Below are 17,856 nucleotides of genomic sequence, written 5' to 3' on the forward strand. Positions count from 1 at the left end.
TCTCTATGCAGGGACAACGTGGAGCCTCCCAATTTTTGGCTGCCCTGCCAAAGGGCTATACTATAATACACCCACTTCCTGACAATGGACACTTAATGTTTTGAGGCCCTCATGCACGTCTCTATCCAGGGACAACGTGGAGCCTCCCAATTTTTGGCTGCCCTGCCAAAGGGCTATACTACAAAAGACCCACTTCCTTCCAATGGGCACTTCAGGTTTACAGGCCCTCATGCACGTCTCTATCCAGGGACAACGTGGAGCCTCCCAATTTTTGGCTGCCCTGCCTAAGGGCTATACTATAATACACCCACTTCCTGACACTGGACACTTAATGTTTTGAGGCCCTCATGCACGTCTCTATCCAGGGACAACGTGGAGCCTCCCAATTTTTGGCTGCCCTGCCTAAGGGCTATACTACAATAGACCCACTTCCTTACAATGGGCACTTCAGGTTTACAGGCCATCATGCACGTCTGTATGCAGGGGCATTGGTGAACCTCACAATTTTGGACTGCCCTGGCAAAGGAAAATACTACAAAGACTCAGTTCCTCAAAATGGGCACATTAGACTCAGAGGCCTTTATGTACGTCTCTTCTCAGGGACATCGGAGTGCCACACAATGTTTTACGTAAAATCTTTCATGTATTGATCTCAAAAAGTAACATACATTAGCTCTATCTCACTATTGGGTATGTGCCCTTAACATTTCCGCTATGAAAAATCATTTTGGTGTCATTTTGGAAGGTTTTCTGGTGAGTCCGTAAAAATGGCGTAAAACGCGGACAAAATTATTCACAGCTGTGACTTTTGAGTGATAAATGCTTCAAGGGGTCTTCCCCATGCTGTTGCCATGTCATTTGAGCACTCTTCGGAGACTTTTGTGCCATTTTTAGGGTTTCAACATGCTGCCGGTGGTCATTTCACAAAAATACTCGGGTCTCCCATAGGATAACATTGGGCTCGGTGCTCGGGCCGAGTACACGAGTATCTTGGGAGGCTCGGCCCGAGCTTCGAGCACCCGAGCTTTTTAGTACTCGCTCATCACTACTAATAAACCTAAAAAATAAAAATAAATTGAATAAAAATCATGAATGTTGTGTTATAACAGGAAATTCGGTGTAAGAATGAATATCCGGGATGAGAGTTCAGCGAATGAGTTATAGAAATTGTTACAAAAAGGAGTGTGTACGGTTTATGCGTAAATTTTCAGAATGCGTACATGAAAATTATATGTATGTGAGAATGTCCCCCATGCTTTGTAAAAAGTTATTTATGAAAATGTAAATAAAATATATAAAAATGCCTAATTATTTATAATTTATGAGAAAGATATATATGTATGGAAGAATGTTATAAGGTGTCCAAGAACCATAAAGAAAAAGGGTGCATATATAATGTTAGAGGTCTAGAGTTCCACCAGGCTATATCACCCCTAAAGAAATAGAAAGAAGACCTTACTACCTGTGTACCCCAAAAAAAGCTATATTTCTTAGCCAGGATTATGGTGGAGATATGCACAAGTGAAATAAGAATATAAAGTAATACAATAAGATTATAAAACCAATATGTGTGCATTCATGCACCACCCGGTACGCTACCCTTGCCAAATTGCTCACTCTAGATCCCCACACGATCCATGAAGCCGTTCCCCCGGTCACACCGCCTGCTGCCGGTTCCCACTCATCCCTGGGGGAGTTAGGCGAGTGGTATCGAGAGCTACATGTCGGCACTGATGATACCCCCATACACCACAAGGAAGGGGTATACCGGGTGGTACAGGAGTATGAGCGGGTTTTTAGCAAGCACCCTCTAGATTTTGGGCAGATTAAAGGGGTTCAACACCACATCCCTACCGGTACACACTCCCCTATTAAAGAGAGATACAGGCCTATTCCCCCTGCGCACTACCAATGCGCCAAAGACATGTTGAGGAACATGAAGGAGGCAGGGGTTATTAGGGACAGCTGTAGTCCCTGGGCCGCTCCGTTGGTGCTGGTTAAGAAGAAGGATGGCACCATGCGGATGTGTGTGGATTACCGGAAGATTAACCAGATAACGCATAAGGATGCTTACCCTCTGCCCCGCATCAAAGAGTCCCTGGCCTCGCTGAGAACCGCTAACTACTTCTCCACCCTTGACCTCACCAGCGGGTACTGGCAGGTGGCCGTGGCACCGGAATACCGAGAGAAGACTGCCTATGGAACCGTTTTGCTGTACTTGGATGATGTGATTGTGTACTCACAGACGTATGAAGCCCACCTGGAGCACCTAGCCGAGGTGTTCGCGTCCCTTGCCAAGTATGGGATGAAGTTGAAGCCCTCAAAGTGTCATCTGCTGAAACCCAGAGTGCAGTACCTAGGACATGTGGTTGGTGCGGAAGGTGTCGCCCCCAACCCCGAGAAGATCACCGCCATCCAAGACTGGCCGAGACCGACCACAGTGAGGGAAGTGAGGCAGTTTCTGGGCCTGGTGGGATATTACCGTCGCTTCATTAAGGGGTACACAAAGATGGCTGCCCCCATGCAAGACCTCCTCGTAGGACAGACCAAGGGTGGTAGATCCCTAGTAGCCCCATTGGTGTGGGAAGAAAAGCATGAGGAATCCTTCCGCCAGCTGAGAACAGCCCTGACCGGAGAGGAAATCCTACCGTACCCTGACTACAGCCGCCCATTCATCCTCTACACCGACGCCAGCAATGTGGGCTTGGGGGCTGTTCTATCCCAGGTCCAAGACAGAAGGGAAAAGGTAATAGCTTATGCTAGCCGAAAACTCCGACCGACTGAGAGGAACCCTGAGAACTACATCTCCTTCAAGCTTGAGCTCTTGGCACTGGTGTGGGCTATCACCGAGCGGTTCCGCCATTACCTGGCAGCAGCCAAGTTCACCGCGTACACAGACAATAACCTGCTGACCCATCTAGATACGGCCAAGCTGGGCGCGTTGGAGCAGCGGTGGGTGACCAGGTTAGCCAACTACGATTTCACCATCAAGTACCGGGCCGGCCGTACCAACGTCAATGCCAATGCACTCTCCCGGATGCCCCACCTGTCGGAAGAGGGGCCAGAGGATGATGACCTCGAAGAGATCGAGTTGCCTGCATTTCACCGGCCATTCACTGAGAAGGTGCACGTCTACCAACAACGGGTGAACCTGGATCCGCTGCCCCGACAGGACTGGCAGGAAGCTCAGGACCAGGCACCTGCTGTCCGCCTGGTCAAGACTCTAGTGGAACAGGGTTCTGCTGGGATAGACCCTGCTGCCCCTGCCGAAGCCCAACGTCTGTGGCAAGAACGGACCCGGCTATACCTACACCAGGGGAAGTTGTATCGCGAGCTGATTAATCCAAAGACTCACGAGAAGATCCGCCAGCTGGTGATTCCCCAGGCTAACGTGCCCACCGTCCTGCAAGCATACCATGATGGTGCAGTGCACTTCGGGTGGAAGAAGCTAGAGATGTTGTTAAGAGAGCGGTTCTATTGGAGTGGAATGCGGGAATCTGTGGAGGCCTGGTGCCGAGAATGTGGCCCTTGCGCATTGAGAAGGAAGGACGAGGCCAGCCAGAAGGCACCCCTACACCCGATCATTACACACCAACCGCTGGAGCTGGTTGCCCTTGACCATGTAAAGCTCACCCCCAGCCGAAGTGGGTACACCTACGCTCTGACCATCGTAGACCACTACTCGAGGTTCCTGGTGGTTGTCCCAGTTAAGGACTTAACCGGCCGCACCGCTGCTAAGGCTTTCCAGGCTTATTTCTGTTGACCGCATTGGTACCCGGAGAGGGTGCTTACCGACCAGGGTCCGGCCTTTGAAGCAGAGGTATTCCAGGAATTCTGCCAGTTGTACGGCTGCAAGAAAATCCGGACCACGCCTTACCACGCCCAAACCAATGGCATTTGTGAAAAGATGAACCACTTGGTCCTGGGCCTCCTCAAGACGTTACCACTGGAAGAGCGGAACCTGTGGCTGGAGAAGCTACCTGACCTGGTCGATATGTACAACAACATCCCTTCCAGCTCTACGAAATGCACTCCAGCATACCTGATGAGAGCTCGTCCCGGCCGGCTACCAGTGGATCTGGAAATGGGCTTGGAAGCTTCAGAAGCACTCCTGTCGACAGCTGAATGGGACACTCGGCGGAGGACACAGTACCGACAGGTCCAGGAGTATGTTGAAAAGAACTTGTGCCGGAGTCGGGGACAACAGGAGCAGTGCTTCAACAAGAAGGCGCCTGCCGGTTCCTTCCGACCTGGGGATGTAGTGCTGAAGCGGAAAAGAAGGGCCCACAAGCTGGATGATCAATGGGAAAAAACCCCGTATGTAGTCCAGCCCACAGGATGGGAGAATGGGAAGGCCTACCAGATCAGCCGTGACCAGGGGGGGACTTTGGCCACGGTTTCCCGAGACCACCTGAAGAAGTGCCCACCAGCATTGAGAGTAGCGGATGAGGCTCCAGTTCCCAGTCCAGTGGAGAAGGAAAAAGAGGTAATCCACACCATGATGGGTGATTTTCCAGCAGACTGGCCTACACAGAACGGTGCGGTGATCCTTCCAGTGATACTGTTCCCACAACCCGTGGATGAAGAAATGATGGAAACGGTTAACCGCGAGCCAGTGCCCAGGGATGTACCTGTACCCAGCTCCCCTACGCCTCCGCCTGCCCCACATGATAGCAGGGAGGAGGAACTGACTGTTCCCTCTGCCCCACTGCCTGTCACCACTGACACCGGACCCCGAAGGTCCACTCGCCCCAACCTAGGTAGACCCCCACTTAGGTACAGGGAAACTACTCTTTAAAAGGGGGGGGCTTTATGTGTTGAGTGTACCAGTTTGAAAGTTTTAAATGATAAGTAAAGATGATCAACCAAAGAAGTTTACCTGATTGAACCGTGATTAAACCGGCCGTTGCCGGCAACTGTTGTCCCCGTAGGGACTGTGCAACCATTGCGTAAGGAACTGCTTACGGACAAGCCCGAGAACTTGCAGGGCAACCACAAACTTAGTGCAATGTAAATAAAAATGTTTGTTGGCTTGACACCGTTACCGCCTCCGGAGAGGCTGATTTGGGAGGATGGGCCTGGAGGAAAGGGATGGCCTAGGCCCGCCACTACCGTAACCGGTGGCGATCCTCCGGGGGTTCAGGGGTCCCCTTGGACGTGGGCCCCCTGAAAGAGACAGAACCCGCTCGGGCAACTTGGTGCTGGACTGGGGTCAAGGGGTGCTGCCCGCTTCTTAGGGGCAGCATCAGGGCCAGGTTGTTTGGGTGGGAGAAGAGCGGAAGCTGTACCGTTGTAAAATGTTTATGATGCTTTTACATGTTTTACCGTTTTATTTTTTTTCAGTTGTGAAAATAAAACCGGTGATGGACGGGCAGCCCGCGGACGGTCTGCATTTTACTATAGGGGAATGTGGCGCCCTGGACAAGCCAGGTCGTCACAGGTACTACACCAACACACTCTACACTCCGGCTAGGCACACCGAAGCTAAACACAAATCCTAGTTGCCTTCCTCCAGGGGCTGATGTCCACACCAGGGGGTGGGCCAGGCGGTTGATCCCACCCACCGAGGAGTTCACAGTCCTGGAGGCGGGAAAAGGAGTCAGATTAGAGATCAGTTTTGGAGTTAGAGAAGTGAAGAGGAGAGGAGACTGACCGTGTCCGGGTGTGTGGCCCGGGCACTCAGCAAGGTTGGCAGACGGTGGTGACCTTCTGCAGGAGAGGCTGATTGGAGTGAACCGTACGGACCGGGGATGGGCGGTGGCCCGCCGGTACCAGATCGGGGAGTGAAGAGAAGCCAGCACCATCCGGCAGGGCCTACGGACCCCGACCAGGCTAGGAGTCGCCGTAAAACCGGTCAAATCCGTTAGCGACAGGAACCTCCAGGGTTTCCCAGCAGTCAAGACCCGATTGAAGGAAACAGCTCACACCGTAGAGGGAAGCACAGTCACCGCCAAGGCTACAGTTCCCAGGGCCAGAGCCTGCGGGCAAAAGGGGCTCCCTCAGCATCCATCCAAGCTGGGGAGCGGGTTACCGCTAGATTTTGGGGGAATAAAAGGGGTCCAACACCACATCCCCACAGGTGCACACCCACCCATCAAAGAGAGCTATAAGCCAATACCACCTTCACATTGCCAGTGTACCAAGGACATGTTGAGCAACATGAAGGCGGCTGGGGTTATCCGTGACAGTTGTAGCCTTTGGGCAGCTCTGTTGATCCTGTTAAAAAAGAAGGACGGCACCACTCCCCGTATTGAGGAATCGCTAGCTGCATTGAGAACTGCAAATTATTTTTCTACCCTTGATCTCACTAGTCACTATTGGCAAGTGTCCATTGCTGAGGCAGACCGGGAGAAGACCGCCTTCGCCACCCCTATGGGTCTCTGCGAGTTCAAAAGCATGCCCTTCGAGCTGTGCAATGCGCCAGGAACCTTCCAGAGGCTGATGGAATGCTGCTTGGGACAAGATTTTAGGGTGTATAAAAAGGGAGATTAGATCCCGTGATCCCAACGTATTGTTACACCTCTATAAATCACTTGTAAGGCTACATCTGGAATATGGGAACCAGTTTTGGGCTCCACATTTTAATAAGGACATTCAGAAGTTAGAGTCAGTTCAAAGGTGGGCAACTAGACTACTACAAGGAATGGAAGGCCTCCCATATGATGACAAGTTGAAAAAGTTATTAAGTGATTATTGGCTGCAATGGGGCTTTCTGGCTGGTGCCAGCCTCTCTTCTTAGCACACAGGAACCACAATCCCTACACCATGCTTCAATGGATTCTCTCATCCCAGCCCAGTAAAACTACATATTTTACACAGTCATAAGCAGCCAAAAGGGATCTATTCTATTCAATTGCAAATGATCTAGATAAGACTGAGAATAAGATACTGCACGGGACATAGCAGAGTTGGTCAAGTTGAGTGGAGATGAGTTTGCTATTTGGCACAGCTTTTTGCATCAATAAAGCAAGTAAAAGGTGTGAAAGATAAAAAAAAGGGTGAAAGTGTGAAAAGTGAATTGGCCAAATTGAGGTGCATATAAAGTTTTTGCTTTCTTTCAATTCACTAATGGGGCTCATTTGAATCAGGTGAATTGAGTTCTGCTTTTGGAAACTGGGTTAAGAAGGGGTGCACCGGTCCTGGAGGTACTGCAATACCAGGTCAATGCGTGCAGTGGACAGAGCAAGATTTTTTCCATCTCCTTGTTCTAAAAATCCATTTAATATATGGTCCCCAGAGAGGGGACGTATCAGATATTAAACTGATAAGAACAGATTTAATTTTATTTTTTTTCTGTTTATCAGTAGGACTTCAAAATAACAAAGGTGATCGCCTCCCGTTGCCTGGGAACCGTCCAGGCACAAGAGGGCTATGTGTCACCAGAAGGCGCACACACTTCCTCAAGGCCGGCAGACGTGCAATCCCAGGCACCTTCCAGTACCGACCAAGGTAGCGTCCTCCGAAACTACACTTGATCTTAGCCAAAAGGCCGAGAAGCTATAACCCGAATTGGTTACGGCCTTGAGTGGCACCCTGGCCTATACCGGACACATCAACATGTCTTTGGCGCATTGGTAGTGCGCAGGGGGAATAGGCCTGTATCTCTCTTTAATAGGGGAGTGTGTACCGGTAGGGATGTGGTGTTGAACCCCTTTAATCTGCCCAAAATCTAGAGGGTGCTTGCTAAAAACCCGCTCATACTCCTGTACCACCCGGTATACCCCTTCCTTGTGGTGTATGGGGATATCATCAGTGCCGACATGTAGCTCTCGATACCACTCGCCTAACTCCCCCAGGGATGAGTGGGAACCGGCAGCAGGCGGTGTGACCGGGGGAACGGCTTCATGGATCGTGTGGGGATCTAGAGTGAGCAATTTGGCAAGGGTAGCGTACCGGGTGGTGCATGAATGCACACATATTGGTTTTATAATCTTATTGTATTACTTTATATTCTTATTTCACTTGTGCATATCTCCACCATAATCCTGGCTAAGAAATATAGCTTTTTTTGGGGTACACAGGTAGTAAGGTCTTCTTTCTATTTCTTTAGGGGTGATATAGCCTGGTGGAACTCTAGACCTCTAACATTATATATGCACCCTTTTTCTTTATGGTTCTTGGACACCTTATAACATTCTTCCATACATATATATCTTTCTCATAAATTATAAATAATTAGGCATTTTTATATATTTTATTTACATTTTCATAAATAACTTTTTACAAAGCATGGGGGACATTCTCACATACATATAATTTTCATGTACGCATTCTGAAAATTTACGCATAAACCGTACACACTCCTTTTTGTAACAATTTCTATAACTCATTCGCTGAACTCTCATCCCGGATATTCATTCTTACACCGAATTTCCTGTTATAACACAACATTCATGATTTTTATTCAATTTATTTTTATTTTTTAGGTTTATTAGTAGTGATGAGCGAGTACTAAAAAGCTCGGGTGCTCGAAGCTCGGGCCAAGCCTCCCAAGATACTCGTGTACTCGGCCCGAGCACCGAGCCCAATGTTATCCTATGGGAGACCCGAGTATTTTTGTGAAATGACCACCGGCAGCATGTAGAAACCCTAAAAATGGCACAAAAGTCTCCGAAGAGTGCTCAAATGACATGGCAACAGCATGGGGAAGACCCCTTGAAGCATTTATCACTCAAAAGTCACAGCTGTGAATAATTTTGTCCGCGTTTTACGCCATTTTTACGGACTCACCAGAAAACCTTCCAAAATGACACCAAAATGATTTTTCATAGCGGAAATGTTAAGGGCACATACCCAATAGTGAGATAGAGCTAATGTATGTTACTTTTTGAGATCAATACATGAAAGATTTTACGTAAAACATTGTGTGGCACTCCGATGTCCCTGAGAAGAGACGTACAAAAAGGCCTCTGAGTCTAATGTGCCCATTTTGAGGAACTGAGTCTTTGTAGTATTTTCCTTTGCCAGGGCAGTCCAAAATTGTGAGGTTCACCAATGCCCCTGCATACAGACGTGCATGATGGCCTGTAAACCTGAAGTGCCCATTGTAAGGAAGTGGGTCTATTGTAGTATAGCCCTTAGGCAGGGCAGCCAAAAATTGGGAGGCTCCACGTTGTCCCTGGATAGAGACGTGCATGAGGGCCTGTAAACCTGAAGTGCCCATTGGAAGGAAGTGGGTCTTTTGTAGTATAGCCCTTTGGCAGGGCAGCCAAAAATTGGGAGGCTCCACGTTGTCCCTGGATAGAGACGTGCATGAGGGCCTGTAAACCTGAAGTGCCCATTGGAAGGAAGTGGGTCTTTTGTAGTATAGCCCTTTGGCAGGGCAGCCAATAATTGGGAGGCTCCACGTTGTCCCTGGATAGAGACATGCATGAGGGCCTCAAAACATTAAGTGTCCATTGTCAGGAAGTGGGTGTATTATAGTATAGCCCTTAGGCAGGGCAGCCAAAAATTGGGAGGCTCCACGTTGTCCCTGGATAGAGACGTGCATGAGGGCCTGTAAACCTGAAGTGCCCATTGGAAGGAAGTGGGTCTTTTGTAGTATAGCCCTTTGGCAGGGCAGCCAAAAATTGGGAGGCTCCACGTTGTCCCTGGATAGAGACGTGCATGAGGGCCTCAAAACATTAAGTGTCCATTGTCAGGAAGTGGGTGTATTATAGTATAGCCCTTTGGCAGGGCAGCCAAAAATTGGGAGGCTCCACGTTGTCCCTGGATAGAGACGTGCATGAGGGCCTCAAAACATTAAGTGTCCATTGTCAGGAAGTGGGTGTATTATAGTATAGCCCTTAGGCAGGGCAGCCAAAAATTGGGAGGCTCCACGTTGTCCCTGGATAGAGACGTGCATGAGGGCCTCAAAACATTAAGTGTCCATTGTCAGGAAGTGGGTCTTTTGTAGTATAGCCCTTTGGCAGGGCAGCCAAAAATTGGGAGGGTCCACGTTGTCCCTGGATAGAGACGTGCATGAGGGCCTCAAAACATTAAGTGTCCATTGTCAGGAAGTGGGTCTTTTGTAGTATAGCCCTTTGGCAGGGCAGCCAAAAATTGGGAGGCTCCACGTTGTCCCTGGATAGAGACGTGCATGAGGGCCTCAAAACATTAAGTGTCCATTGTCAGGAAGTGGGTGTATTATAGTATAGCCCTTAGGCAGGGCAGCCAAAAATTGGGAGTCTCCACGTTGTCCCTGGATAGAGACGTGCATGAGGGCCTCAAAACATTAAGTGTCCATTGTCAGGAAGTGGGTCTTTTGTAGTATAGCCCTTTGGCAGGGCAGCCAAAAATTGGGAGGCTCCACGTTGTCCCTGGATAGAGACGTGCATGAGGGCCTCAAAACATTAAGTGTCCATTGTCAGGAAGTGGGTGTATTATAGTATAGCCCTTTGGCAGGGCAGCCAAAAATTGGGAGGCTCCACGTTGTCCCTGCATAGAGACGTGCATGAGGGCCTCAAAACATTGTTCCCATTGCAAAGGAGCGGGTCTCCTGTCGTTGTAATGTCCATTCTGCAAAGAATGGGCGAAAAAATTTACCACTGGGGGTATACCTGAAACAAAGGCCTAACTCTTGTAACGGTCATCATGGTGGCGCATGAGGAGAAGGAGGAGCAGTCCAGCGATTATCCAAAGTCCAGAAGTGTGTACCCATGGGTGACTGGAGGTACATGGCAAATTCCCGTTACAAACTTTAAATTCCGCTCTCATTTGCTGGTGGTGTGGTGAAGTCTGGCCCAATCCAACCCTTGTTAATCTTGATCAGAGTCAGCCTGTCAGCATTTTCAGTTGACAGGCGGGTGCGTTTATCTGTAATGATTCCACCTGCGGCACTAAAAACACGCTCTGACAAAACGCTAGCGGCAGGGCAGGCCAGGACTTCCAAGGCGTAGAGAGCCAATTCATGCCACGTGTCCACCTTGGATACCCAATAATTGTAAGGCACAGAGGAATGTCGGAGTACAGTTGTTCGATCTGCAAGGTACTCCTTGAGCATCTGGGCAAACTTAGGATTTCTTGTGGCACTACCCCGCACCTCAGGGGCTGTGGTACGTGAGGGGCTGAGAAAACTGTCCCACATCTTAAAGACTGTTCCCCTACCTCTGGCGGATTGGACTTGTGCCTCTCTCGGCTGTACGCCTTGGTTGTCCACTGATTCCTGACCTATGCCGCTAGCGTTTTGTGAGGGGAATGCTTTGCCTACTTCCGTGACTATGGCCTTCCGGAACTGCTGCATTTTGGTTGACCTCTCCGCCTCGGGAATAAGAGACATAAAGTTCTCCTTGTAGCGTGGGTCTAACAGTGTTACCAACCAGTAATGATTGTCGGCCAAGATGTTCTTAACGCGAGGGTCACGAGACAGGCAGCTTACCATAAAGTCAGCCATGTGCGCCAGACTCTTAACAGCCAGGACTTCAGTAGCCTGACCAACACGTTGACTGAACATGCTGTCCTCCTCCTCCTCCTCCTCCTCCTCCTCATCTACCCTGTCCTCTGGCCAGCCACGCTGAACCGAGGATATGACTGGTGTGCATGTCATATCCTCAATTTGGCCGGAGATTTGCTCCATGTCTTCATCCTCCTCCTCGTCATAGTCCTCCACTGCACGTTGTGATGAGACGAGGCTGGGCTGTGTGTTATCACCCACACCCACTACTGTTTCTTGCTGCAACTCATCGCGCTCTGCCTGCAATGCATCATGTTTGGTTTTGAGCAGAGACCGTTTTAGAAGGCAGAGTAGCGGTATGGTGACGCTAATAATGGCGTCATCACCACTCACCATCTTGGTGGAGTCCTCAAAGTTTTGGAGGATGGTACATAGGTCGGACATCCATCTCCACTCCTCAGGTGTTATGTGTGGAGTTTGACCCATTTCCCGACGGCTTAGGTGATGCAGGTACTCAACAACTGCCCTCTTCTGCTCACATATCCTGACCAACATGTGCAGAGTTGAATTCCAACGCGTGGGGACATCACACACCAGTCTGTGAGCCGGAAGATGCAAACTGCGCTGAAAGCCGGCAAGGCCGGCTGAAGCAGTAGGTGACTTTCGAAAATGTGCAGACAGGCGGCGAACTTTTACCAGCAGATTAGACAGCTCTGGGTATGACTTTAGAAACCGCTGAACCACGAGGTTGAGCACATGGGCCACGCATGGAACATGTGTCAGCTGGCCTCGCCTCAAAGCCGCCACCAGGTTCCGGCCATTGTCACACACGACCTTTCCTGGCTTTAGGTTCAGAGGTGTGAGCCAGTGATCTGCCTGCTGTTTCAGAGCTGTCCACAGCTCTTCTGCATTGTGGGGTTTGTCACCTATGCAGATTAGCTTCAGCACAGCCTGTTGCCGCTTCGCCGAGGCAGTGCTGCAGTGCTTCCAGCTTGGGACTGGTGTGGAGGGTACAGTGGATGAGGATGCGCAGGAGGAGGAGGAGGCTGAAGAGCATGACATTCCGGAGCTGTAGAGTGTGGGTGAAACACTGACTGAGGTAGGGCCTGCAAACCTTGGTGTGGGAAGGACGTGTTCCGTCCCTCGCTCAGACTGGGTCCCAGCTTCCACAATATTAACCCAGTGTGCCGTCAACGAGATGTAGCGGCCTTGCCCACAAGCACTTGTCCACGTGTCTGTGGTTAGGTGGACTTTGGGTGAAACAGCGTTGTTCAGGGCACGTGTGATGTTTTGTGACACGTGGTTATGCAACGCGGGGACGGCACACCGGGAGAAATAGTGGCGGCTGGGGACCGAGTAACGTGGGACAGCTGCCGCCATCAGGTCGCGGAATGCTTCTGTCTCCACCAGCCTAAAAGGCAACATTTCCAGCGCAAGCAGTCGCGAAATGTTAGCATTTAGAACTGTGGCATGTGGGGTGTTGGCAGTGTATTTGCGCCTGCGTTCAAAGGTTTGCTGAATGGATAACTGAACGCTGCGCTGGGACAAGGACGTGCTTGATGATGGTGTTATTTCTGAGTAGGCAACTGCAGGTGCAGGACCGGAGGAGGCTTGTTCGCAGGCAGCATGGACAGGGGATTGGCTCGCATGCACAACCAGCGAAGACGTAGCAGTGACATTAGCAAGCACTGCTCCTCGACTCTGTTGTACTTCCCACAAAGTCGGGTGCTTGGCTGACATGTGCCTGATCATGCTGGTGGTGGTCAGGCTGCTAGTTTTGGTACCCCTGCTGATGCTGGCACGGCAGGTGTTGCAAATGGCCTTTTTAGAATCATCTGGATCCAACTTAAAAAACTGCCAGACTCGGGAAGACCTAACATTTGTACAGGCACCTTGTGTCGTGTTGTTGTTCCGGGGAACGGTTGCCTGACTTCTGCCTGGAGCCACCACCCTGCTTCTTACTGCCTGTTGGGATGCTACGCCTCCCTCCCCCTGTGCACTGCTGTCCTCGCTCTGCATATCCTCCTGCCAGGTTGGGTCAGTTACTGGATCATCCACCACGTCGTCTTCCTCTTCCGCACCCTGCTCCTCCTCCTGACTTCCTGACAATTGTGTCTCATCATCGTCCACCCCTTGTTGAGACACGTTGCCAACTTCCTGAGAACGTGGCTGCTCAAATATTTGGCCATCTGTACATACGATCTCCTCATGACCCACTTCAACATGAGCTGGCGAGAGGCCAGAATGTGCGAATGGAAACGTGAACAGCTCTTCCGAGTGTCCAAGTGTGGGATCATTAATGTCCGAGGACGTGTACTCAGCCTTGTGGTAGGAAGGAGGATCAGGTTCTGAAATGTGCGGTGCAGTATCACGGCTACTGACACTTGACCGTGTGGAAGACAGAGTGTTTGTGGTGGTGCCAATCTGACTGGAAGCATTATCCGCTATCCAACTAACAACCTGTTGACACTGGTCTTGGTTCAAGAGCGGTGTACTGCTGCGGTCCCCAAGAATTTGGGACAGGACGTGCGAGCGACTAGATGTGGCCCTTTGTTGTGGCAAAATTAGAGCTTGCCCACGACCTCGGCCTCTGCCTGCACCACCATCACGTCCACTTCCTTGTTCCTTGCCAACGCCCTTGCGCATTTTGCAATGCTGTGCTGACGTGTATTCACTAGACTTGGGCGTTATATCAAAGTTTGTGCAAATTGTGCACCTGTACGCTGCCACCGACAGGCACACACGTGCGGTTTTTAAATGCAAGCACGGACGCACTAAGAACCTAACAGGTTTTAGGAGCAAAAATTAATGACGAGAACTCTGACACTATCAGCCACTGCTGACTGACGTGTATTATACACTACACTTGTGCGTTATATAATAGTTTGGTAAAAACGCACACAAGTGCACCTGTACGCTGCCACCGACAGGCACACACGTGCGGTTTTTAAATGCAAGCACGGACGCACTAAGAACCTAACACAGGTTTTAGGAGCAAAAATTAATGACGAGAACTCTGACACTATCAGCCACTGCTGACTGACGTGTATTATACACTACACTTGTGCGTTATATAATAGTTTGGTAAAAACGCACACAAGTGCACCTGTACGCTGCCACCGACAGGCACACACGTGCGGTTTTTAAATGCAAGCACGGACGCACTAAGAACCTAACACAGGTTTTAGGAGCAAAAATTAATGACGAGAACTCTGACACTATCAGCCACTGCTGACTGACGTGTATTATACACTACACTTGTGCGTTATATAATAGTTTGGTAAAAACGCACACAAGTGCACCTGTACGCTGCCACCGACAGGCACACACGTGCGGTTTTTAAATGCAAGCACGGACGCACTAAGAACCTAACACAGGTTTTAGGAGCAAAAATTAATGACGAGAACTCTGACACTATCAGCCACTGCTGACTGACGTGTATTATACACTACACTTGTGCGTTATATAATAGTTTGGTAAAAACGCACACAAGTGCACCTGTACGCTGCCACCGACAGGCACACACGTGCGGTTTTTAAATGCAAGCACGGACGCACTAAGAACCTAACAGGTTTTAGGAGCGACAATTGCTGAGAAGTCTGACACTATCAGGACTGTTTTAGACTGTGTACACCAGCCCCAGATATGATGAAGGCTGGTATACGGTCACCACTAGGAATGGCTATATACCCTGCCTGCCTGCCTGCCTGCCTGCCTGTATACTGCTACAATAGTCCTGACAAGGACTCTTTTGGTCACTAGCCTGTATTCCAACCTGGCTATACCCTGCCTGTATACAGCAACAATAGTCCTGAGAAGGACTCTGCTACTGTACTCCGACCTGGCTATACCCTGCCTGCCTGTATACAACTAGAATAGTCCTGAGAAGGACTTTTGGTCACACTGTTTGCAGCCCTGCTACGGAAATAGCTATAAAGGGCCGCAAACCTTTCCCTGAAGCAGCGACCCTCTCCCTGCACTGACTGTCTGGATAGCTGTGAGCAGAGCACAGCGCGCCCGCCGGTATAAAGGCTCGGTCACGCTGTGCAGGCCGGCCAATCACTGCAATTCCACAACTAACAGGGCTGTGGCATTGCAGTGGTCTGCCAGCCAATCCCTGCATGAGGGCTGGCTCTCAAAAGAGCGCCAACATGCAGGGATGAAGACCACGAGTACAGCACGAGTATCGCGAGATTACTCGGTCCCCGTCGAGTAGACCGAGTACAGTGATACTCGTGCGAGTACCGAGTAGTAACAAGCATGCTCGCTCATCACTATTTATTAGTAAAATGGCTTACACTCCCCTTTTTTCCACTTTTTTCTTCACTACTTTTATAAAGAAATTTTTCCTTTCTTTATTCTTAATGCAATTTTATATAGCAACACCACCATTTTTTGCCACGAACATAATTTTTCTTGTCCGTCATCCCGTTCACCCTTACAGGGTTGTGGACAGATGCACTTGTCACTACACTTCTAAGACTCAATACAGGGTCTGGAGCTCAATGCTCCCTTTTTGTTTTTTTTTTCTTCTTTTTTTTCTTTTTTTCATTTTGTCCTTCTTCTTCTTCTTTTTCTGATTTTTGTCTCAAAAAGCTGATGAAATTTGAAACACTATACCCCAGTGATTTTATAAATGTTTCTCAATATATCACTTGAGAACTTTTATGGCCGGTATTGTAACAGTTGACCATCCCGGCAGTATTTGAAATACAGCAGTCAGTCCTCTGACGTAGCTCCATATGTGTATATATAGAGGTTCTTCCTCCTTTGATTGCATACTGTTCTTTTTTTGCCCTGATGAAGGAGACAGTGATCTCTGAAACACATTGACCGGAAAAAAGAATAAAGAGATGAAATAATTAACATCAGTTTCCTTTGGTGACAGCGCGGCACGCACCCGATTTTCCTCCTATACGTTATTGCTCTTCTACTAGGGGCTGCGGCTGTCGCCATTTGTAACGTGCATTTAGGGGTTGTGACTGGCACAACCTTAATAGGTGAGTGCAACTACTATTAATTATTTGTTACCTTACCAGGTAAGACCCTAATTTGTGCGTCTGCTCCAGAGTTATTTCCCTGATTATTAATATCTGACAGGCAGTGATTGATCCTGCATTCTCACCTTCCTCTCTGTTGCACATTCTTATTGTTCCTATATGCTCTCTATTTCCATCAGACTTTTTTTGTCCTTCGGTGGGGCTCTAACATATGTGCACCATTTATTATTTATTTTTATGGATTCCTTTCTTTTTTCATGCTAGCGTTCATTATGCAGTAGTCATTCATGATATATCTTATATTTGTGAATCCATTAGGGCTCTATATATCTGGTGCATCACATTGCGTCTTTTCAGTGCACAATAGGCACCTTTTTCTGTTATGCTCTGCTGCCACCTTATGGACATCCTATCAGTGATGCCAGAAAAAAATGGACATGTCTCCGTGCAGCAATCACGGACACGCGGGTACGCCGCACGGAGACACGTGCAGTGAAAAATCACTGATGTGTGAGCAGACCCATTCATTATAATGGATCTGCGTATCTCAGTGATTATGTTATGTTTAAAAAAAAGCACAAACGTACCAGAATCACTGACGTGTGAAACAGGCCTTATAGTGTTTTGATTTATGTATGTATTATACAACTTCTGTGGATCTTGTATGAGTGACTTTTCTTCATTTTATTGGATTGTTTTAAAATATTGAAATAAAGTCACGCTTCCTATGCATCCTTTTGTATTCTGATTGGCTACTATAATACAGTTTTTAGGCACTGAGATCGATACCAGAGGCATGGTCTTCCGCTTACCAGAGGATAAGCTCAAAAGGCTAAGGGACATAATAGAAGGGTTTAGTGCTGTTAATAAGGTGGCATTAAGATAAATGAAATATATCTTCTCGGTCTTCTCGTTTTCTTGCTGAGTTGTGCCAATGGACAGAGTTTTTTCTAGACATTTGCTATTGGAAACTCAGGGAACCAAAGCTCCTGGATAGAGTTGAGCGCGGTTCGTGGTTCGTGGTTCTCCAGTTCTAGGCTCGAGTGATTTTGGGGCATGTTCTAGATCGAACTAGAACTCGAGCTTTTTGCAAAAGCTCGATAGTTCTAGAAACGTTCGAGAACGGTTCTAGCAGCCAAAAAACAGCTAAATCATAGCTTGGTTTCTGCTGTAATAGTGTAAGTCACTCTGTGAATCAAACTATTATCACATTTCAGTGTATAGTGTGCGTGAACAGCGCCTTCAGATCACTGCTCTTTCTATAATGGCGATCGCCATTTTTTTTTTTTTTTTCTTGTCTTCCTTCCCTAAGTGCGCGCGTCTTGTGGGGCGGGCCAGCATGTCAGCCAATCACAGACACACACACAGCTAAGTTGACTTTGAGCCAGAGAAGCAACGGCATGTGTGATAGGATCTGCATGTCACATGTCCCTGCATTATAAAACCGGACATTTTCTTCACGGACGCCATTATCTGCCTTCTGCG

The 17,856-nt window shown here is 48.8% G+C and overlaps 1 pseudogene; it reads right to left on the minus strand.

The window, feature by feature from the left end:
- Nucleotides 1-7,123: 7,123 nt before the first annotated feature.
- LOC142280263 (U2 spliceosomal RNA) lies at nucleotides 7,124-7,330 on the minus strand (annotated as a pseudogene).
- Between the last annotated feature and the right edge of the window lie 10,526 nt (nucleotides 7,331-17,856).

The sequence above is a fragment of the Anomaloglossus baeobatrachus genome, unplaced genomic scaffold (genome assembly GCF_048569485.1).
Source record: "Anomaloglossus baeobatrachus isolate aAnoBae1 unplaced genomic scaffold, aAnoBae1.hap1 Scaffold_45, whole genome shotgun sequence".
In the NCBI taxonomy this organism is placed as follows: domain Eukaryota; kingdom Metazoa; phylum Chordata; class Amphibia; order Anura; family Aromobatidae; genus Anomaloglossus; species Anomaloglossus baeobatrachus.